Genomic DNA, 24,165 nt, shown 5'->3' on the forward strand with positions numbered 1-24,165 from the left:
AAGTTGGGAAATTATAAAGTATAAAAGATAATATGCAGTATCCAGAATTGTCACGGCAAAAGCATCATAGTGTGAATAAGACACGTGTCTGACCTAAGTTATAGTACATGATTAGGACCCACTTCTATTGGTTTACTTGAGTTGTTGCTTTTTCAGGTATATAAATGTTTTATATGACATGAATATTTTCATGATTGTTCTTAAAAGTGTGATTTTCTTTGGTGTGATTAATAACAATTTGTATTTTTTGTACATGGAATTATTGAATTGCTTGATTGGATACCCATTTATATAGGCATGTGTGTTACATAACTTCTTTTTGTAGAATACAAGTCTTTCTCCATGCAGTAAGATGTTTGTGAATCCCCTAGTGTGGATTTAGCAATTTTGAGATTAATGCAAGAATATGGTGGCATGCATATTAAAGGGTCTTTGCTTGTAATTCCATTTCTGTTGAACCAAGCCATGTGAGATAAGGAGGAGTATGTCAATATTAGTGTACACATGGATAACAGCAACCAATATCAAGGTGTCCGAATATTTGTACTCATTTGTGGTTGCAGAAAACAGAAAGTGCAGGGGCAATAGAGCCAATATTGTCATTGAAGGTTCTGGAGGAACAGGTTCTGGAGGTGCAGTCAGAGTGCCGAAAGTACCTAGGTCAGAGGAGAGGAGAGAGTGGTCTGACCAGGAGAAAGGGGTGATCAGTGGGGTGGAGAGTGAATGATCAGTGTGGATGAAGGCATCAAGTGTGTGTCCAGTCGAGTGAGTAGGACCAGAAGGGAGAATGGAGAGGGAGAGTGAGGTGCAGAGGTCACAGAAGAGAGTGGATGCAGTGATTGAGGAGTCAAGGTGGATTTTGAAATCTCCCAGGAGAAGACATTTAGAGCAGGTTGTGTGGGGAGAGGAGGACAAATCGGCCCATTCAGAAAGGAACAGGGTGGTAGAGCCAGGTAGCCTGTAGATAGTGGGAATGTTCAGGGAGGAGGTGGGAGAGATGATCGGCTTGCAGACCAGGCTCTTGAAGGAAGAGTAAAGATGGGTGGGTATGAGGGAAGAAGGCCCCCACTCAGAGAAGATCAGAGCAACCCAACCGCCAGCAGGGTTAGGGTGAGGCTTGGGGATGATCGTATACCCATCAGGGAAAAGGGAGTCAAAAGCAATGACTGAGCTGGCATTGAACCATGTCTCGGTAAGAGTGAGAATATCAAGGTCAAGGCCTTCAAGGAGGATGCAGATGTCGGAAGAGTGATGGCAGAACCAGCATTAAGTGTGGCTAGAGGTCTCTGCTTTTGAAGGTTTTCCGAGGAGGGGTACAGGTGCATGGTGCACCAGTCGGAGTGGGTGGGCAGAGAGAGTGGAAGAAGGAGTATCAGGTGTGGCAAGGAAGTTATTGATGGACAGCAGGCACCGGTCAAAAAGGAGCAGGTTGGGTAGAAGTCCATGAACCAAGATATTGCCAGTGTGATAAACATTAATGATACACCTGGATGATGCAAAGTCCACCAAGAGGATTTCCCATTTAGTTCCACCAATAATGGGTGAGGATGTGAGAGGAGAGAAAGTAGAGATGAGATGAGGAGTCCATAGATCTGGAGAGGGGACAGAAAAGAGGATCTCAGTGAAGATATGTCTGGAAGTTGCACTGACATGGGTGTCTGAGATAGGTAGGCCAGGGTTAGTGGTCAGGATGTCTTTTTTAAACCTTTTTATTCGAGGCTTTGTGAGAGAGGAAGGATAGGTGCAAGTACATAAATTAGAGAAGATAGGGGAGATGGTGAGTGTCATAGGGGTGGTGGAGGATAGCTGGAGGAAATGGTAGGGGCTGCACAGTCCGAACACAACTCACCAGGCAGCCTAGTAGCCAAGGAAAGCAAGAGAGCAGATGCACTGGGAATACTATAGTACTGCAGATGGGTGCGAAGATGTTAAAAAAACACACACTAGGCTTGAAATATGTCAAAAAGAGGCACACAATGCAATGCAAGATGGGGTTCAAAGATGTTAGAAACACACACCAGGCTTCACATTTGTCAAAAAAAGAAACAATTGCAATGCAAGATGGGGTGCAAAGATGTTAAAATACACACCAGGCTTCAAATGTGTCAAAAAGAGACACAAAATGCAATGCGAGATGTGAGATGAGATGCAAATGCATCTGCCAAGATGTTACCAACAAAATGCCTGGTTACTTCAAAGTACACATAGTGTTGCTCAAATGTGGCAGGGGGCTGTCAATACAGGGTTACCCTTTTTGGTCTACTACAAAGGAGTTCCTGATAAAAGTGCCAACCAGCCTGAAGTAATGTTTAAATACACCATGGTTATCTTAAAAACTGCAATGTTCAGCACAATCTGCAAGTTAAGCATATCCTTGCCAGTTCCAACAGTGCAATGTAATCTTTGCTCAAGCCTGGCCCAGATTGTCATGTTCTGATGTAAGTGCAGCTTCAGATCTGCCAATAGTTCCATCATATGCCTGATCAGCCACCATATATAATATGTGTGCTTGCAGGGGCTGCAATAATATGTCAAATGCAGCTTCAAATGCCCCAATAAAGCCTATTTAAGTTTGTAGAGTAACCATATGTAATGTGGGGGCTCACAAGTCCAAACCCAGATGACCTAACACAGCCAAGACACAGAGCACAAGCCCCACACCTGACCTCCTACCCCTACCAACCAGAGCACATGCCCTATACCTAGCATCCTGCCCCACACTACCAAGAATTGTAATCTCATATCTGGCATGCTGACCCTCCACCACCCAGAGCACAAGCCCCAGACCTGGCATCCTGCTCCACCACAACTGAAAGCACAGGCCTTATAACTGGCATCCTGCCACCACCACCAAGAACACAAGTCCCATATTTAACATATTGCCCCTCACCATCCAAACCACAAGCCCCATACCTGGCATCTGGCCTCCCCACCACCCAGCCAACGAGCCCCATACCTGGCATGCTGGCCCCACTACCCAGAGCACTAGCCCCATACCTATAATCCTGCTTTCCCATCATGCAGAGCACACACCCCATACCTGCGATATTGCCCCCACCACCGAGAGAACAAGCCCTATATGCTGCATCCTTCCCCCACGACCCATAGTACAATCCCCATAGTCGTCAACACCCTGGCCCCGCAAGATCATATTTCAGGCCCTTTATCTGCCATCCTGTCCTCCACTAGCCCGAGCAAAAACCCCTGCAGCCTTGCACCCCATCACCCAGAGTACAATCCCTATACCTGGCGCAAATAGAAACGGCAACCCAAAACCTGAGCAATAAAAATAATCCAAGAGATCCGGTAATCACTGTTCCCCTTTGCAAGGGAAAACAAGGTTTATTACATGCAAAAAGGTCTCTGTGGTCCAGTAGAACCGAACTGACCTGGAGCTTGTCACGCACCAAGAAGTTCAAAGTAATATAGCGGAAAACTGCAAATCAGCATAAATAGGTTAGAATGATATGCCTCCACCCTCACTGTCGCCCACCTATAGAACATGCTAACACTCCCCTATAGTCCCTAGAGTGATTGGCCTAACCTTATCTAAACCCACTGCCCTAAATGTGTGGTCCACTTCATCGTCACTATTGAGTCCAGGTACGGGATTGGTTAATGAATATATTGAGACATTAATAAAACGTTACCATCATGTGAAGCGCACCTGTCCTATCCAGACACCATCAAAGTAAACTGGCAAGGCCAGCTCTGCTGTGATAAGACAATAGGCCTTCTCATTATAGCAGATGCCGTTGCGCACACAAGCTGCACTCCAGACCTTGTACTAAATTTATTTGCATCACTCTGCTCCTCTTGTTCCAAATCATAGAACGTTCCAGACATGGTTCCCCCCTTATCGCCTTCAAACTCCCGGTGCCCAGTAATGACATGAGTGGGGCACCGCTCTTGTGTCTGAATTTCAGGGATTTATTTGATTTAGTTGTGTGTCTACTCGTAATTCAAATGAGATGACCGATTCTTAGGTGGGGGCAGTAGCACACTAAATTGTGGCCTGACCTCTTGGCATCAAAAAACTGCATGCCTTATTCTCATGGATTTTTCCTTCAAAGGGCGCATCCCTACTCTCCCAGCAGCTAACGTTCAGTTCCAACGTGCAGCTGGATACAATTAGTGTTTAGCTGTGCACCACAGGTGCCCCTGACCTCGGCTTCTTTCCTAGTGGACAGAAAGGGAATTTATCTTGGGAGCTAAATTGAGCCTCAGCTCCACATCAAGGCCTGGGTTCTACTCTGTTCATTGTGTACTAGGCCTTAACATCCAATATGGCGGTACTCCTGCCATATTAACAAACTGACCACGCTCGTACCAAAGTATCTTTCTCACTCCATCTTCCACCTGCTTCAGATCGTTCCTCATACCTCACTAAAAACCACAAGTTTGTATACAACTGCTAAACAAGGGGCCTATACACTTGCCTACCTACAACCTCTGCAACATTAGTATATTTGTTGCTCCTTCTATGTTGCCATATGTGGGTATCTAATATGTATCAAAACTATCTACAAATAATATGTGCGCCTTCTGCCACTCAGAATTCTCCCTGCTCCCACAACGGTACGTGCTAATAGGTTTTTCTCAGCCTGAAACATTTTGCCTGGCTGGGACACTGTACATGCATCCTAACACTGGAATCCAGCCCATACCACCAAGACTGCAAGCCCCATACCTGGCATCCTGCCCCCAACAGCCAGTGCAGGAGTCCCATACCTGCCTCCTGTTTGTCCTTAGATATCAGTCTGGAAGAACATTATTCTTCTGTTCTATGGTGGCTTTCTCTTTAGAGAGGCAGCAAGCACAGCAACCCGAGCCCAAAGCTGCCTCTTGGGGAGAGGGGCACAATGTGGAGCACAACATTCTGTAGGGAAGGCAGGTGCACCCCTGGCCCTACTCTAGAGATGCCACTGACTGGCTCTAATGTCACCCCAAGAGAACCGGCAAACAATCCTTCTCCTGTGACCTACACATCCTTTGGAACTGGATCCTTGTATTGACCCAGAATGACCCCACAATTCTCCAATTTTGCAAATCTATCAAAATGTGGGGTTTTCAAAAGCACATGACCAAGGACTATTTGCAATGTATGCACAGACCAATGCACACACTGCAACCTATGGTACTGTGCTTCTGTTAAAAGATGCCAGCCCAAACACTAGATACCCGCACCATGTACGGTGCTCTGCTGCTCTTGAGCTAGGTCTGCACTTTAAACACTGAATTATAAATACAAATAAAAATAAATGACAAACAGGCCCTACGAAGGAGGAAGAAAACATTAATGGAGGATGCCTGGGATGAATTGGAGCTAGCAGCAAGATTAATGAATTCTAGGAAATTCTGGGAGCTAGTAGGTCATTTTGCTTCATATATAAAATTGCAGGAGGTAGTGTCTAATATCCCTGCTAAGGAATGAAAAAACATATGCTTGTGATATCTTTGCGTGTGCAGACACGTGTCTGGGGTTAGCTCCCATTTGGTATTCATTGTGTTGCTGGATCAAAGTATCACAGACTTATTTATATACTTGAGTGAGGTGGGAGTAGCAATAAATCAGCAGAAGCTAAGTGAAAGCCGAGATGCAGATGTGAGTAGACCCGATATGTTTAAACACTAACCTGAACTGTGGACACTTTTTTCAGCAATTTTAGAATGTCATGGTTAAATTGGACAGGTACCCAGAAAGCTGGAAAGGCAGTAATACTTTCAATTGTCAAGGAATATGTTTGTACAACTCTATGTTGCTATCCCTGTATCCTGTTTAGATATCTCTTTTAAGATACTTGGGAAAATCATCTTAAATAAGGTAAAAGAATGCATTGTCCTGAATAGTCATATACCTTTCTTTCATTTGGGATTCCAGGTAGTTGTGGGTGTCTCTCATCAAGCTTTCAATTTGCCCTTATTGGCTGAAAAATCTGTGTTTGTTAAGAGGGAACATACATGGACCAGGCTGCTGCATTTGACTCCACTGACAGATCTATGCTATGGTCAAGGTTGTGTGAACTAGTACTCCCAGATGAATTATTAAACATTCTAATTTCCATCCATAAAGGCAATACAACAAAAGTCTGTTATAAAGTAAATGGTGTCTTGATTGGCCCATTTTTTTCTGCAACCTGGTGTCCGACAGGACTGTGTCCTGGGCCATGTATTGTTTGATCTGTTTACATTTTCACTACTGGATTACCTAAGTAACACGAAAGCAGATGTTCCTTTTCTGCAGATTCCACATTTGTCGTATGCTGAAAATAGCCTTTTATTGGCTAGAACCCAACACTGACGTCGTATGTATGAAAGCAAGGGGCCTACGCGTTAACGTGCCGATATCAGCAGAGATGATTTCTCTGAGGGGTTTTAAGTCTAACAGCCAAACCTTTTTACATTGACAAAAGTCCATTAAAGAAAGTAACAGAATACAACTATCTTGGTATCCGCATTTCACCTCCACTAAGTGGTATCGATCTTGCCTGGAAACCGAAATGCAGAATGCATCAAATCATTGGAGGTTTTTTTAAATGTGCACCGATATATAAAGCTCAGCTTGTTTTAAACAAAGTAAAACATGTTTTGAGTTCAATCGAAAGAAGTGGGTTTATTTGGATCTGAGGTTTGGGGATTCAGTTAGGGAGGAAATGCTTCAATGAGATGGTGTAAGATACTTTTGAATCTGTCAGATACTTCTCATAATTGAGTTTCCATCAGGAGCTTGGATTACATTTTATTGTTAAACCAGTTTCAAAATTCAATTTCAAATAAGGAGGCCGTTCATGTGGGTTTATGGTCATAATACCGAATTTTAAAATCTCGAAAAAATAAATCTCGAAACAAAAAGGCCGAAAAAAAAAGGTCGAATTTTTTTAATGATGTTTTTTATTCGAAATGGGGGGGTTCCCCCCCAACCCCCCCTTTTTTTTTGTTTTTTTTTTAACCATTTTTTTTTTAATCCCGGACCCCAAAATAAATATATAATTAAAAAAAAAATTCGACTTTTTTTTCAGTCTTTTTTTTCGACCTTATTGTTATTCGAGATTATTTTTTCGAGATTTTGACTGACCACTGTTTTGAACCAACAGAATTTGAAAGATGTTTTATAGAAAGCACAGATTATGGATATACCATGGATTGCACTGGCCTAAAAAAGAGCTTCTTAAGGATCATGTAGGCCATGATTTAGATGAGTTAGTTTTAGCGATCTTCCTTCCCCGTTGCATTCAACGTAGTTTAGTTTCTTCATTGTTCGAACTTAACTTTATATTAAGAGAACAAGGGGAGACTGTAAATGTGGCCAATAGGTTTTATGCTGATGTTACAACTCAGAGTGGTCTTCAACCTTATCCCACATGGTCTAACTGTTTTAAATTAAATATTGTGCTACTATCAAAAGAACCGGTCTTAATCTTTTAAACGTGAAGTCATCGATTTGACCATGGAAAGGAAAGAATGTTGATATATTTTGTCCTAGCTGTCTAAACCATGCTGAGACTCTAATTCACTTAGACTATTGTTTCAAAAGCCCCTTTTACATGAAGCTAATATACAATATTGCCAACAAGCTTTGTAATTTCTCTTAAGTGCTCCATTGGAATGATGTGCATGGTCATTAAAAAGTCAGACTAGAACTCGCTTAGCACCAAGCTGAATAGCCTAGCCCTAGGCAAGCTCTGGTCTAATCCGGCCAGTATGTCAAGCAAGAGCCAAATGGCTGTTAAGTGTGCCTATGAGACCAAGGCTGAGCAGGCCGTCCTAGCCAAGGTTGGTCAATCATCATTATTGTCCAGATATTGGGGTCTCAAGCAAGGGATGGTTGACGAAACATACCTTGACTATCTTAACATATGTACGAGAGGGCTCTGTACCTTAAACTCAGGATAGCTGCAGTATCTCTTGCTAGTGTTCATAATAGATGGGATCCAAATGTCTCAGCCGATAGTCCATTCTGTTCATGTGCAACTGAGAATTGTGTTCATTTTATTTTAATCTGTCCGCAATACATATTAACCATATGCTAATATGTATGTACGTTAATGTCTTTCCTTTATGTACCTTAAAATTCAACCTTTGGTTGTGTAGGATGATGTGTTTCACCATTTACACTAGAAACCCCTAGTGTGTGCACTGTATATGCCTGGGAAATAATTAAAAATGCTGCTGATATAGGATGCATTTCTATGGAATGCCCTAGGATGCCCTGGGAATTACTCCTGTTTGCACTTTTACTGTCGGAAAATGAAATGCTAATTTGAAGTCTTGATTATGGAGTATATCCCAGTTCTGATTTTCGCTCCATTTTTATATTTGTATATATTGATGTCCTGATTCCTGTACTTGATCTTAGAATGTTTAATGAAATGGATTTTGTGCTTTTACGGCATGCATATTTTGAAATAAGGCTGAACAAAATGTAAAGTTTTACGACGAAAGAGCAATGAGCATCAGGAGAGTTTTAATCAAGTAATTATCTTTAAAATTCAGCAAAGGAGAAGAAGAGGTTTGATAAGAGTTTTATTTGCTTGGATAATTGGTAGTAATATTTGTACTGTGGTAAATTATACTTTATTGGGATAATCAGTAGTAATTTTTATTGTGTTAAATTGTATGGAATGTTGATTTATATGAACTTTAATGGACATTTATTTCTGAATAAAGACTTTTTGAATGGTGTCCCGATAATTGAAACATTAAAACATTATAAATATGATCACTATGCAACAATCCATAAACAGCAATAAAAGTTGAACCTAATCCTTTTGACTTAACTCAACAAACCACCTGCAAACTTTGAACACTGATTTAGCCGTCCATTAGTAATACATCCTTTTGACAATAATTAACACCTATGGCCTGATTCACAGAAACATTTTATAATGTGCAATCCCATTGAAAGAAACTCTATGACTCAGGCCCCTAATCTTGTATCATTCCATTGCTTTTACACAGTTCTGAACAACCATACATCTGCAGAGCCAAGCCCTTTCAACATACACATCTATGGGTTATCAGTCAGTCTATAATATGTATAAGCCACATACAAGTGCCAGACATTGTATTAATTTAAGATGAGTTTCAGCATATCATTTGTTTTATCATAATAGGAGAACACAAAGAAAAAGTAGATCATAGTTTTGAGTGGATGGGGTACCCTCTGTACCAAATTAGAGTTACCAAATCTCCTGGCACAAGTCAGTGCTCTACGAGAGGTTCTAGATAACTAAGGAAAAGGGCCAACTCACTTTCATATTATCTTCGTTGGATTTCTTAGGTTGTAAGAGTTAGTTCACAGGGATAGACTGCAACTTGTATTTATGAGAGGTATTAGTAGATATTGAACGGATTCATCGATCCTTAATTCAGCTGATTATATTTGAGTGCTTATGCTGTGTAGGCCCCATTTGTCACCTTTGCATGTTACCCTTGCTTTCAATTGCTCCAAAATGTTTTCCTTGTAACTACATCTGTTTCTTTATACCCCTTTGTGTTCTCTAAAATGAAAAAGCAAACAAAAGGCCATTTCCCTTTTGTATGCAAAATCCCTGTTTCTGCCACTAGACCTTGATCTACCAGTTGCCCTTGCCTTTCTTTTATCTCCCAAACAAAAGAAACTCCTCCCCTTTTCGATTCCAGATGGCTTGAAAAAATATAAATCAGGTATGTTTGAACCAGATCATCTTTCCTTTTTTAGTCATCTTGCATTGTCAGACTGAGAATGCTGTGGGAATCAATGTTGTTGTTCTGGTCAGTAAATTGTCTTTGTTATTACTGTGTGTTAGCTCTTCCTAAGAACTAGCGAATTAAAATGATGAAACAAGGCAGACATTTGGAGGAAGGGGACCTTGACTTCTTATGGACAAAATGATTAACTGACAGGTGAAAGTCTCAGAGGAGAATTGTGTGCTTCTTGTGGTTGTGGGGCCTGCACGTGCCAGATGTCCATGGCCAAAGCAGATGTTGTCTGAGGTGGGACAGACATTGGTGGGCAGCTCAGGAAAAACGAGAGGAGGAAAGGTTGACAGAGGGAGCGTTTGCACTATCGCAGGGGTAGGAGATGGAGATGGGGAAAGCATGGATGTCAACAAGATCAGGCTTGACAATGCCACCAGAGGAAACATTGCCGGGGTATGGCAGAACCAGTGCAGGAATTTCCTATGCCAGAGGTGTTGGATAGGAATTATTTATTTATTTATTGAGCATTTGTTAGGTGCCTATACCACAAAATTGTGTTTCCAGGCGCCAAAAGGCAAACGTGAGGAGGGAGCAAAGTGAGTAAAAACCAGTAAATATACAATCATGGTCCTACTAGGCCTTGTCACATTTGGATGTACAATTGCAGTGAAGTGAAGAGAAGTGCAGGAATGGAAGGGGGGAGGGGAGCAAGGTATGGGTAAGTGCTAGTGTGAGCACAGGAGGGAAGTGTCAAGGGGTGCCAAGCTGGGAAGCCACTGGCTAAGTGTTATAGTGAGGAGGAATCCCAGGGTGCAATGCATAGCCACCAGGCAGTGGGCCCACAGGATTGGGAAAGACTGGCAAGCAATACCTGACTTAATCCAGGAGAAGGGCATTGTAATTGTAAATTTACTAGCCTCATCTCTGCATAAGGCCCTAAACAACCGTGGGGTCCCTTTCAAGTTCACCAGATTAGGGGGTGCCTGTTTCTCTGTCCTTGCACCCAATTTCTGGAACTCCATCCCCCTCACACTGTTCCTCATAGAGGATCACCTGGCCTTTAGGAAAGTCCTCAAAACCTGGTTGTTCTCCCTACTTCCTGATCCCCCACCTCCCTGTTCCCACTCCCCACATCTAACACACACATTTAATATGGCAGTCCCCCACCTCAACCCCCACACACTCCCTGCCTGCCTTTCTTTCAGCTGCTACCCTCTTCTTTCCTTCCAACCATTTTGCTCTGCCACCCACCCTTCCTTGTGGGATGTCAAACACTCATGTAGTCACTCCATTAACTTGCACCCGGAACAATTTGGGCCAGTTATTTCACCCATATGGGCTAGGAGTGTGGGCAATGCATTAAACTTTAAACACACCTTGGGCAAAATCATGCTGATCATCCCGTAGGAGGACAATCATGCACCTTGGACCACCACTTGTGTTTGGCACTGCATGTAATTCTAAAGCGGAGGAGTGTGGGCCATGCCACCACATGTAATCATGAAACAGGGACCCAGTTTCTGCACTAGAAGTAACTAGGGATGCCAATCTCTCAATCTAAGAACCTCTCAGGGTATTATGCATTCATTGATCACTTAGATCACCTGTGAAACATAGCACTGATCCTTGTACATAGATGGAACCCAGGAAGTAAACATTGTTGTTTGTACAGCTAACCCATTTCTCCTCTTGCACCCTGCACCTTCGCAATTTAGCGGAAGGCACAGTCTCACTCCACACACCCTGCACTCACATACAAAACAACCATTATTGCACATTACCTCTGCCATATAAATGAAGCTACTTTTAACAGCACAAATGTGAACTGTAGCTTCCCACATACCACTCTATCTCCTTAAACACAATCCCCCCTTTAGTCCATAGTATACCTCAGACCATGGACACTCCATTTAGACATGGGTGACTAGCAGGGTCTTGGCAACCCTCGCATAACTGTAATGGCTGAAATGCACACACGCATACTATCACCTCCAAATTCTCCCAAATCTTTTGATTCTGGTTTCCTCTGAGGGCATTCAACCAAAAGCGCTTTGGGACCATAATTATGGTGAAAGGTGATATAAAAAATGACAAAATAAATGAATGAATGAATGAATGAATGAATGAATGAATGAATATAAGTGAGGATTCAGAAAACGTATTAGGCTGTCTGCAGCCAGATGAGTTAAGCGCACGGGTGGTGGCGCAGGTGGAGACAGAAGAATAAGACAACAAGGTGAAGAGACAGGTTTCCTCACAGATGTCTAAGGAGGAAGAAAGCACAGAGACCTATTACCAAACTGTAGGTTAGGACAAAGCAGGTGGATGTGTCACTTGAGAAATTTAAGGTGGGGCATGCAAAATCAAAGGACCAGACAGTACCTACATTGCCATTGGTAGGAAGCACTATTGGTTGCTTTGGTGGAAGATAGTGACTGGTCATGTGATATGCAATTTATCCAACACACTAGAGAAATGGGCACACCAAAGAAACAATTCTTTGTGGGAACCACCACAATAACAAATCACAGACATTGGAACTATAGCCTGACTAGTCCTGCACATAGATTGGTTTCCAATATTCCATATTCATCTATTCCCAGTGGTGGTGGGAATTGCAGTGAGGAAACACTGGGCCATTAGATCTGGCCATTGAATACCTGCCACAAGCATCTCTCAGGCCCCTCATCCTCTCAACCTGTGCAAGCCCCTACGAATTCATTATATCCTGGACCAGTAGCAGCAATCACCTACATGGCCTTGTTTCTACTGCCAGCACTACCACCAACACTACCGATGTTGCTGTTTGATGTTGATCAACCTGTGGATGTGCCACTAGCTGGGTAGGAACAGAACAGCCAAATGATGGGTCATGCTGACACCTACTGCTTGTATTGGCAGAATACCATCAGTCAGGGAATCTGAAGCACAGAGAAAAGATAAATAGTATGGAGAGGAGCATGCTTTGTCATCAGCTTGAAGGTGACTGAGTTGGTGAGTTGGCATTGCGCAAGAGGCTCGATAAAGGGCAGGTGGAGTGACTGCACTTCAAGATGGAAATATTGCATTATGATTTTACATAGCTTTATGCAGTATAAAACCCTGCTAGATAAAGGGCAGGTGGAGTGACTGCACTTCAAGATGGAAATATTGCATTATGATTTTACATAGCTTTATGCAGTATAAAACCCTGCTAGATAAAGGGCAGGTGGAGTGACTGCACTTCAAGATGGAAATATTGCATTATGATTTTACATAGCTTTATTCAGTATAAAACCCATGAAACCATTTTTGCATAACATAAAACAGAAAAACAGAATAATAAATAATTGAAGTTCATGACAATATTACACAGTAAAATGTATAATAAAATTCACAGGGTTCCCATACATTTATATCAGTTACATTTAAAACCCATTCAGTTCCCATACATTTATCCCTGCATAGCCATGCCCGCTGTAGATATTTTGCAATAAAATAACTCAAGTTTACATCCAATGTACTTTTACAAAAAGTTACTGCCCTCTCAGTCGTCCTAATATGCTTTAGTCAGAATACATGCGGTACGTAATACTTGCTCAACCTAACGTAACCTGGGTAAAACAAAACAAAGGGCATTATTGTTTCGACCGGATGGCCACAAACCCTGCTGTGCTTTTCCTGCACTGCTGTCCAGCTGGATGTAAACTCTGCTACCCTCAATGTGTTGATGCGCAACTGGACAAACAGCATGCGGGCACATGCAGGGGTTACACAGTCCAAATATGCATCAAATCCTGCAACCTGTTTTAACATTAAATAAGGTGGCCCCATTTTGAGCACAGCACACGCCCTTTCCTTTTTATGTCCGTTTTATTTAGAATTACCTCTTGACGCACAATTTTAACTTAACTTTAGCGCACTGTGTTATACTCTCGGGTTTTGCCGAGTAGTCCATCAGGCCCTGTTCTACAAGGCCCTTTTTAATAAATTGGGGCCAAACCCAACTTGTAACAGACTACTCAGAGTCTCCCTGTACTTTGACAATTACTTCATTTATTGGTTTGAGGCCACATTCCCATCTTAAACTTGCCATTGGTGCTACCTTTGGCTGCATTAGTAGACTCTGCACAAAGGTGTTATCTGCTGCACATAGCCCAGCCTTGTTCCTGGTACAATGTTATCACAGGGGAAATAGCACGTCTTCCAAGTTTGTTAATGAAACATCCTATACCTCCACTGTATTTCTCCAAAGTTGCAGTGGCTTTAACAAGGTTGGCGGACCATGATGAATCCTCTGCAAATTGTATGCCCAGGTGGTCATAGAAGGGAACCTGTTCAAGCTCATAATTATCAATCAGCACCTTCACCTTTATCTTTTTCTGCCTCTTTCTGCCAAAAACCCTTACCTTTGTTTTTTCAAGGTTTAAAGACATTGAGAGTTCCTGGCATTTCTCTATAAATATTTTCAAACTGTGTCTTAGTAGGTAGTGGATAGCAACACAGCATCATCAGCATAGAAGAGTAGCGGAAACCTATCCTGCCCAAGCTTAGGTACATCAAGACTGGCGGCCAGCAACTCCTCTATTATAGCATTTATATACAAACAGAACAGTAGGGGGGCTAACACACACACCTGCTGGACCCTCCTTTCTACTGCAAAATACTCCGTAGCCAGCCAGATGGTCGAGGGCTGCAGCTAAACTTTTGGATATTGCATAAAACGAGCCAACCCAGTCAACCTCTAACGTCTAACGTCTAATGTCTATCCTCGAACGTTTACCGTAAAACGGATATTGATCAGTCTGATGATAAGATTGCGCAAATGACCTGGGAAAGAAAAATTCAGCCGATAGTGGTGCCCTAAGTACTCTCGCATGAACTTGTTATCGAAATGACAAAAGACTTTTGTAAAAATCTTTTATTGATTAGATACAAAATAAAAAAATAATAAAAAATACTCCTTAATCTTGCCATCCACCCCCCCACCTTACAGAAGGACTGTTATTGCAAATAGAGATTGGATGTTAAGCAAGGGTGACTCTGTTATGAACTTGTCTCCCAGTATTGCCCATAGTTTGTTGCGGGAGACACTTTCAAAGGCCGTGCAAAGGTCCACAAAGACTGCATAGATCCTAGAGTGCTGAACTGTAATATATTTGCCAGGATTGCATTCAGTCTAAGGCATAGGTCCACAGTACTGAAAACAGGGCGAAATCCAGCCTGAAGATGGTTTAGAATATTATTCTCAGTGGCCCAAACTTGTAGACTTGTATTTAGCATTTTGCATATATTTTCCCTGGGGCATACAAAAGGGAGCAATGTCTGTAGTTCCCAAACTTTCTATAATCCCCCTTTTAAATAAATGGGCACAATAATGGCACTGCACCAAGAGTGAGATGCAATCCCTGTTTTAGCCACGCCATCAAACACTTGTTTTAACAAGGGGGCCCAAATAATGATTTCATCCTGGAATAGATCTATTGGCAGACTGTGCAGTGCCAGAGCCTCCCCAAACACCAAGCCTCTGATTGCATGTATCAGCTCATCTATTGAGAAGGTAACAAACTCATTTCTCTCAACCATCATTTCACCACTTTCCATCAGTACTTCAGAGGCAGCATGGTCTTTTCCATACAATGTACTAAAATAATTAAACCACTCACTTGGGGGAATATGATTCAGAAACAGATTGCCTATTTTCCCATCATCCCCAGTCTTTGACTTCCAGAAGTTCACCTGATCTCCTTTCTTGCAGTATTTCAACCGATCTTCCCATTTCTTCTCGTTATGTACTGCCATTTTTGTTGTAACCAATTTCTTATAAGTTTCCCCTTAGCTTCTTCAGGTGTAGTTTATCTAACAAGGGGGGTTCCTTGACATAAGTTAATAAAAGTTCCTCTGCTGCAATCACTAACGATCCATCCTTTATTAGCTAGTGCCTGGTTCCTACTTTTCCTGGATTGTCTGACAAAGAACTGGGCCAGTATCTTCATCGTATCCTTGTATAATTCACCAACATTTTTGTTGGTTCCATCACTCAGGCATATACCCTCTAGATATGCTACAATACTCACAGCAATTTTGGGTTTTACTACACACAGATCTAATGCAGACCATTTCAGGATTTTTTTAGAGTGTCCCATGTCCACGATAGTATTCCCATCCCTCCCGCCCCCTGAGATACTGCTACTCTTTTTCCCAAGATTCAATGTGCAGCATTGGGGGAAAGAGCACTATCACTGCTTGAAATCACTTCCATACTTCTGATCCTATCCCAATCAGCAATACTTACTGTTACATAGTCAATCTGGGACCTTCCCTGAGGGCCAACCTAGGTATGACTCACTGGTCTATCTGAGGACACTGTCCTATTACATGCTGTTAATCCCAGCTCATGCATCAGCCTTGCTACTTCCACTGCAGCTGGGTTTGTTCCAATGGGTTTAGCTGACTCTAACAGATGTATCCCATGTCCAACATGTTGGCCATCCCATAAGCCATCAAGGAGTGCCAGCGGTTCATATTGAATATTAAAAATGCCCACTGCCATCATTATTGGTGTGTAAGTAGCCTGTATCTGTAATTCCTTAAATATCAAACTTATACATTTCAGGCTCTCTAAGCTATTCTGCCCACCAACTCTATTGTATATGCTAAATAACAGCGGGTGGTTCCCATCCCCATTGGTCAGTTCAAGGCACAAAAGATCTTCAGAGTCAGAAGGGATCAATTTGGCTGACATGTCCATCCAGGGCAGGGTTGACAAGTGTTACTAGCCCACTACTGGGCCTACCTCTCGGTCCCTTAGTTGCGTTCAGGGAGAACCTAATGAACCCTACTAACTCACAAGGCTCCATTGCCCATGTCTCTTGGAGACAGATTAAATCATAGCAATGTATAAACTGAATTCACTCAGCATCTGGCATCAGTCTATTGATCCCAGCCACATTCCAAGGTATTACTTTTGCAATTAGTTTCTCATCAGCCTATCCCTCTAGTTGGTGGTCTCCTTATGCCATGTTAGCTGAAGCCCCCATTACTGCAGTTGTCCTTCACTCTACCCCTTCCAGACCCTTTTCCTTTGGCACAATAGTAGCAGCTGTTACGTGGATTTCATAGTTTTATCTTCCTAGTTTGTCAATGGGGAGGAGAGCTCTAAGGCTGATAGTAACTTGAGTATTTACCAGGGGTATAAGTGCAGTTCAATTGCTAAAATTTCCATCTGTCAGATATTGATCTTTTAATGTGATCGTGATGAAGTCCTTATCTCCATCCGACATCTTGCCCCACACACAATACAGAATATCTTCCCTTATCACAGATTTACAGCCCTTCCCATTCCGTATCCAGTGGGTACATTTATGTATCAAGGACGGTTCTGCTTCATAGCTTTCCCTCTTTAAACCTGGTACATCATATAAATACACATCCCGCCTTTCCCCCTAGGGCGTCCCACACCAACATACATCATAGGGGTTCTTGCAGATCCATAAGCTTGATTGACATGGCTTACATTCCTGTCTAATCTGTGAGAAGGGTTAACCAGGTCCTTATTCCTGTATATCATGTTTGGTAGTATAGCCAGAACCGGTTTGAGTGCTCCACCAGTTCCACCATTTGCAGTTCTGGTCAGCCAACCAGTTCTTTTGGTCATTGTAGCTCTCGGCTCATGTGTGCTTTTTTATGGTTAGTGTGTAATTTTGAATTTTCTATCCCAGAATTCCAAATGTGCGAGTGAGTTGCTGTGCTATAATTTACAGTTCTTACAGCTGGATTAGTCTGTGCGGCCTCCATATTAGAGGAAAATTTTGCTACTACATTTTTCAAATCATTAACTTCCTTAGTAATGTTGCCTAGAACCATCAGAATTTCTCTGGAACATGTGCAGTTAGAATGTGCGGCCTTACCAGGCAGTAATTCACTTGTTGACCTTGGCCCAGTCGCAATTCCCCCTCTCCTTGTTTAAACTAAGTTTATGTGTCACCATAGGTCGACTATCTTTTCCCCTGCCCTTCTTTCCCCCCTTTTAAATTCCCCCTTAACCCAACCTTGATTATCTTCTTCCCGATTATCACTCTCACACAGGCTTAAAAAACGATTTGAGAAAGGGATGTTACAAAATAGGGGTGTATCTATAGGGTCGGGGTCAACCAGGCCAGTATTGCCCAGTTGTAAAGTGCTGGCTGGTTTTCCACACAGGGCTTGAATTGGTGACTGGTACACGTTAACAGGGTCTTCTAATATAATTTCAACGTTAGCCATTCCCTGCCCCTTATTGGTAGTTGCCACCCATTCTCCCTCTTTCAAAGGGGTGGGAACTTCCTCTCCCAATTTAGATGTTAGAGTGGAGGGGGCTATGGGATGGCATTCTACCGGGCCCCTTCCATCCCTTCCAGGTCGTATCTCCCCACACTGAATCAGGATTTCATAATTATTGGCTTCAGTTTGGGTCGACGGGTTATTTACTTTATACACATCTAGGGGGTTTACATTTCTATTTCCCCACCTAGAACCCACACTGTCAAGAGGTCCTTTTGATACTGCTGGTGTTGAGGGCCCTCCACAACCTGTCACCAAAGGGTCCGGCTGAATTGATAGTTGTGGGGCACTAAGTTTAACACTACAATTGTTTGCCAAAAAGGATTTTCCAGATGGCCCAATTGTGGTTAAAGAATTATCTTTGATTGAACCACCAGCATCAATTACATCAATATCACCCAGGAAATCCTTGATTTGTGAGATTAAAATATTTACTTCATTAATTGGCTAGAAAAGTTTTTTCTGGCCGTTGACCGGTGTGCTAGGGTGGGTTGCCTTCCTTTTCGCTATTTCTTGTAAAAGGAAGATATGCAATGCACAGTAAAATGCACTGTGGGATTTCCAAAAATGACCAAAAATGGCCAAGGAAGGGTAAAGCAGAATAGGTATATTCTATATCAGTAAAGCGGTTGGTGCCTTGACGCGCCTTTACTGCTCACAAGTACTTTTTTTCTTGTGCTAAAACCAACCATGTGTGTCCTGTTGCATACTATATGTATGAAGAGAGTGAGCAAAGGTGACTGCGAAAGGGTTTGAAGAGGGAAAACTGGGCGGTGGCAGCAAATGCACAGTGATTCTTGTATTTCCAGAGCACTTGGCATACGGATGATTTACCCTTTTCTGCCCAGGTTAGCACACCCACGCATGTGAGGTCTGGTTTTCGTCGGGACATATGTAGAAACCTGGGAAGGTAGGACATGTGTTGTTGCCGGCGTGTTTCTGTGGTTTTCTGGTGGCAAATGTGGGAAAATAGTGTCTTTTTTGGTGAAATTTGCAGTACATTCTCGGTAAGAAATTGTAGCACGATTGGATGTCTCATTGGATTCCCATGGCTGTCTTCTTTTCAGAAGTGCATTGGGTTCCCCGTTTTCCTTGGTGATTGGTACACCCAAGGCCAAAGTCTGAGTTGTCTACAAGGCCAAATACAGTATGGATTTGGTCTTCCACGGGCGTTTGGTGTACCAGTGTTTTAGCCTTTCCCCGTTGCAGCCTGGTCATTGCACACACACGTGAAGTATCTTTGTCATCGGAACACATGTGGCAATCTGGGAAGGTAGGACATGCGTGGTTGCCTAGGTGTTTTAGTGATTTCCGAGAGGCATATGTGTGAAAATAGTGTATTTCTGGTGACATTTGCAAATTTGCATTCTGGGTAAGAAATTCAAGTACTGATTCACGCAAGTGGTATTTCACTGTACCCGAGGATAAAGTCTCCTGCCATGAGGCAAGGGGAAGGCAGCCACTACCTGATCCTAATCCTGGGAGTGGTATCATGAGGGAGGATCACATGGGAGGAGATGGCTGTCGGGGGGAAGTGGTGACTCCTTTGGGAGGGGTGCAGAGTTCACCTTCTTGTGGGAATGACAGTCCTATATTTCCCAAATACCTCATGGCGTGCTGTCATTGTACATGCTCCACCCATGAAACTACCCGAAGAATAGACTGAAAAGTCATCTAAACAGAATCAAGTTTTTACCTTTGGAGGTCAGGAATTAAATATGGCAACTTCTAATTGTCATGATCTATCTTAGGTAGAGATCCTAAACCCAATGTTAAAACACAATATCCCATAACTCTGACAACTCTCAGTTCACAAAACAATCCGAACTAACTAAATGTCATGGAATCAAAACCACTGTGGACTTCAGGATCCATAATGTCTGTGGTACTGGGACAAGGAAGAGGGATGCAGATATGCCATTAAACAGAATGTGCGGTTTAGATGTTGTAGAACAAGGCCCCTGAGCTGGAGATTTAAACTCAAGAATGAGCTACAGCTGGAAGAGATGTGGAAGGAGTAGTAGAAGCAGAAGTAGCCCAGACCTTTGGGATTGCCACCGAAGAAGAAAGGAGAGCACCAGCTCAAGCTGATGCAGGAAGGGAAGGCTTGCAGTGTTGTAGAGTGCGTGCAGCAGGAAGCAGCATTGTGGACGGCTAAGAGAAGCCGAGCCATGTGGGAGACATGCTGCCAACCCGACGTGAGCTGCTTCGGTGTGCGGGGAGACACAAAGACCCAGCGGAGCTGGCAGAGACTGCAGAGAAGAGCCGTGCAGAGCACTGAAGTTACGTGGGAGCTGTCAACAGAGTGAGCTGAACACAGAAGGCCCACCGCCACAACAACAGAGAGTGAAGCAGAGACACAAAAGGAGACCGGTGAGTTGGCCTGAAGTTAAAGTGACCATGGGGTGCTCAGAGCAGGATATTTGACAGTAACCAATACTTTTGAATACTGAACAAATAAAGTAATGAGGCGACAAAGGCAACATGGGTGTAATTTCCCTTTTATGAGATACCAACTTGGAGAAACCTGTCACCCGCAGTGCCAACAGGTAAGAGGCTGTAAAGAAGCAGTACAAAGGTGACAAGGTTGCAATTCCCCTTCTATGTGATACCAACTTGGGGAAATCTGTAACCCACATTGCCAACAGGCAAGGGGCTATCAATAAGCAGTCAAGAGGCAGTCAAGAGGCAACTTTGGCGCAATTCTGCTTTCTTGAGTTTTCAGTCTGGGGAAACCTGTAAACCACACAGCCAAGAGTCAAGAGACTATAAAAAGAGGCAACCATTGTTCAGCCCTCCTCACATGGGTTACATGTGTGGAGAACCCTGGAACAAATATTGCCACTAAAACCAATTGTAGTTTTAGGAGTTTTCTTCCTGGCAGGCGAGTACACCAGGAAAGGGATCAGTAGTAGTTAGTCCTGGCAGGCGAGTATACCAGGAAAGACGATGTTTTGAAGAAGTGTGGTTATGGTAAAAAGGTGTGGTGGATAGAGAATGTTAATTTTACTATCATGTTTACAAAATGCTGCATCACCAAAGGTAGTTGCTGTGCTATCCTGACAAGAATATTTCATTGGAAGAATTAGTGTGATATGCTAACAGTTGCTTTGCATCCTGAGGAAAACAATTGACTTGGTTTATGAGCTTGAATTTTGTGAGAGAGACATTTGCCTTACCAGGGAGGATATTGCGGAGAACAACAATTGCTTTGATATTTGCTTTGTTGGGCGTAGGTAGGCCTCTCTCCAACTATTCAGGACCTTCAAATCTATTTATAATAATTAACTTTGCACATTTGGATTTGTAAGAAATAAGGTAATACTGCTTGTATATCATAAACATGCACCATCACACCTTTCTGCTGATAACATGCACATAATGGCCCTCATTACAAGTCAGGCGTTAAGGGGTTAACGGCGCCGTAAAGAGCGTTGGCGCCGTTAAACCCTTAACGCCTGATTCACACTTTAACGCCTGCTTTTTGCAGGCGTTAAAGTCCAAGGCGCTAAGCGACCTTGGTGCTAATTACGGCACCTATGGGGCAAAAATGTGAATGGGGAAGGGCAAATGGTGAATGGAGAATTACCGCCCCACTCACCTTGGAATGGGGCGGAAATTCTGCCATCCACCATGGCGGAATCCGGCATGGACCATGGTGCTAATAGCACCATGGTCCACCGCCTGACTTGTAATAAGGGCCAATGTGTTCAAGGCTGTTGTAGCGTCATGATTAGCAGAAAAAGGACTAACCAAAAAATGTTGATTGTCACAGCTCGAACTTCATAAGGAGAGCAGAACAAATGTCAGGGGTACTGCTCCTGTTAGAAGAGGAATCTCAGTAGATTACTCCAGTTGTTTCAAAAAAGGTAGCAGGCGCTTCTCTCCAGAATGAACATGGCATGATGATCTGTTCTGAGATGAGAGTTTGCAGCACACGTTTTTTGCTCACTGTACCTTTCACAGATGGGAAATATCCATTTGCCTATCAGTCTTTGTCCCGCACACATGGGCAGTCCAGCACCGAAATGCTATGGCAATTCCTCTCTGAACAAGAGTACCAATTACTCCGGTTGGGAAATAGTCAGACGGGGACTCAACTACATAACAGTAGTAGCACAAACCCTAATGCCATCAATAACTAGTTGGCGAGGCTGCAGCAGAGAGTCACTAGAGCTGTGGGATAATAGCAGCACCATTTTCTGGGTTGACAGTCAAGAATGGGGGCGGTATGAGAAAGTTTGGGTCGAAGCTTGGTGGCACAGCTTTTCAGTACCATATAATCCAACGCCATGTGCACACGACTGGGATTAACCCAGCAATCCTTATATGGGTACCTCTTACCACCAGTAACCCAATAACCATGGTCCCCTTTACTGTGAAAAGTGCTCTTGCTGGGAGCATGTAATAGATCACCTATACACAATGTGTTTCAAGGCACAACGCGTTCCTGCTAGGGGCGACCAAGAAGGAGATAGAGAGATGCCAGGTTATGGAAGATAATGCCGTATGTATCATCAAAGGGATCAAGAATAGAGAGCCTGTATCTGAAGGAAGGAAAGCTCTGCACTGGCTGAGGATAGAATACAGGATTTTATTCAAATCTCTGACCATAATGCGTAGGTGTCTGTATGGCTCTGCCCCAACATATCTTAAGAAACAGTTCTCGAGATATATCCCGGTCACTGAGATCTAAACTGCAAGGCAGGTTAAAAGTGCCCCAGTTTGGTTGAGCAACGGGCTTGGGCAGAGCATTCCCAGTGCAGGCAGCACAACATTGGAATAAGCTAACCCTCACTCTCTGGTTGTAAAACAAATATCTGACCTTTTGGAAACACCTAAAAATGTATTTGTTCAAATGAGTCCACTCTAAGCCCAGTAAAATTTCGTGTAAATACTTGCTCCAACCGTCTGTCTTTTGTCTGTATGTTTTATGTTGATGCGCCCTGGTGCCTGCAGGCTTTCGGCGCTCTACAAGCTTATAGGAATAAAAATAAAATAAAACAGATTAGTGTCTGAAGCACACTCCAACACTGATATGTGCAAGGGGTCTGCTAGCGTATCTTTGGAATACTTTGCAGTCCCTTCTGAAATGCACAGGTCACCCTTCAGAATAAGGTGATCTACGTATTTTTGCATTGAGCGCAACTGAAAGCATTGCATTCTCTGCGCTTTCCTCAAATATGGCATCTGGCATCCATTACAGCACATTATAGTGCTGTCTGTATTGGTAGGTTACAGGCTGCCTGGCCCCAAGGTATTAGGGGCCTAAGTGAATGTAAAAGAGGCAAAGTGAAGACATTACACGAGTGTAGTCGATAAGAGGGAATGGGAGCATCATCAAATGAATGAAATAGGAAATGGAGGAAGCCAGAATCAGAAAGGTATTTTAAGCGTGCCTTCATGCTTCATCCTTTGGCAACTATTATTTTTTGTTGTAAGGGATATTATCATTTCATGCAACGTTTCCGATCAAAAACATAAATAAAAAAATACTGATTGTCCCAATTTCCTTCTGGGCTAATGCATCATGTCGAAGCATGGAGACATATGTTGCAATAATGGTAACCTATTTCCTAGAGCATTTCTGGCTTGGCTTCCTGATTGTATATACAGAAAATCCTTTGAGGTGAAACCGGCTTGTCAGATAAGCTCCTCGAGTTAACAGGAAATATTGCTAAAGGGACAAACGTGCCTTGCAGTAAACGGAAGGCATTACATTCATATCTTTTTCTGCACATATTGTAGTTGTCTACACTCTGTTTGGTCTGAACCCTAATAGAAATGAAAATAAATAACCCATAATAAAACCAAATCCCAAACACGTGTCTGGGATTCACAGATATATTCCCTAAAGTGAAAATAGATGGGTTGGTGAGTGCTGACCAAATGTTGCACTTATGCTAAACTGAGGAAGCATTTAATTTGCACTTTAAATCAAAAGAGTTGTTTGTTTCTGTTATATATTAACAGTTTTCACTAGAAACATATAATTTGTTTTGCATTTTGAAACCATAGATATTTATTTAGCATCGTAGTTGCAAGGTTGGCAGTGTTTGTGATATATTACTGAATAACTGCCCTTGTCAGTGAAATAGAATTAAATAGTTGTGTTAAAGTCTGAGTCACCACATTCAGACACTATTCCTTGAAAAGGAAATCCCAAAGTCCCTTTTTGGCCAC

This window comes from Ambystoma mexicanum, chromosome 10, assembly GCF_040938575.1.
Source record: "Ambystoma mexicanum isolate Mex_15411 chromosome 10, UKY_AmexF1_1, whole genome shotgun sequence".
Taxonomy (NCBI): Eukaryota; Metazoa; Chordata; class Amphibia; order Caudata; family Ambystomatidae; genus Ambystoma; species Ambystoma mexicanum.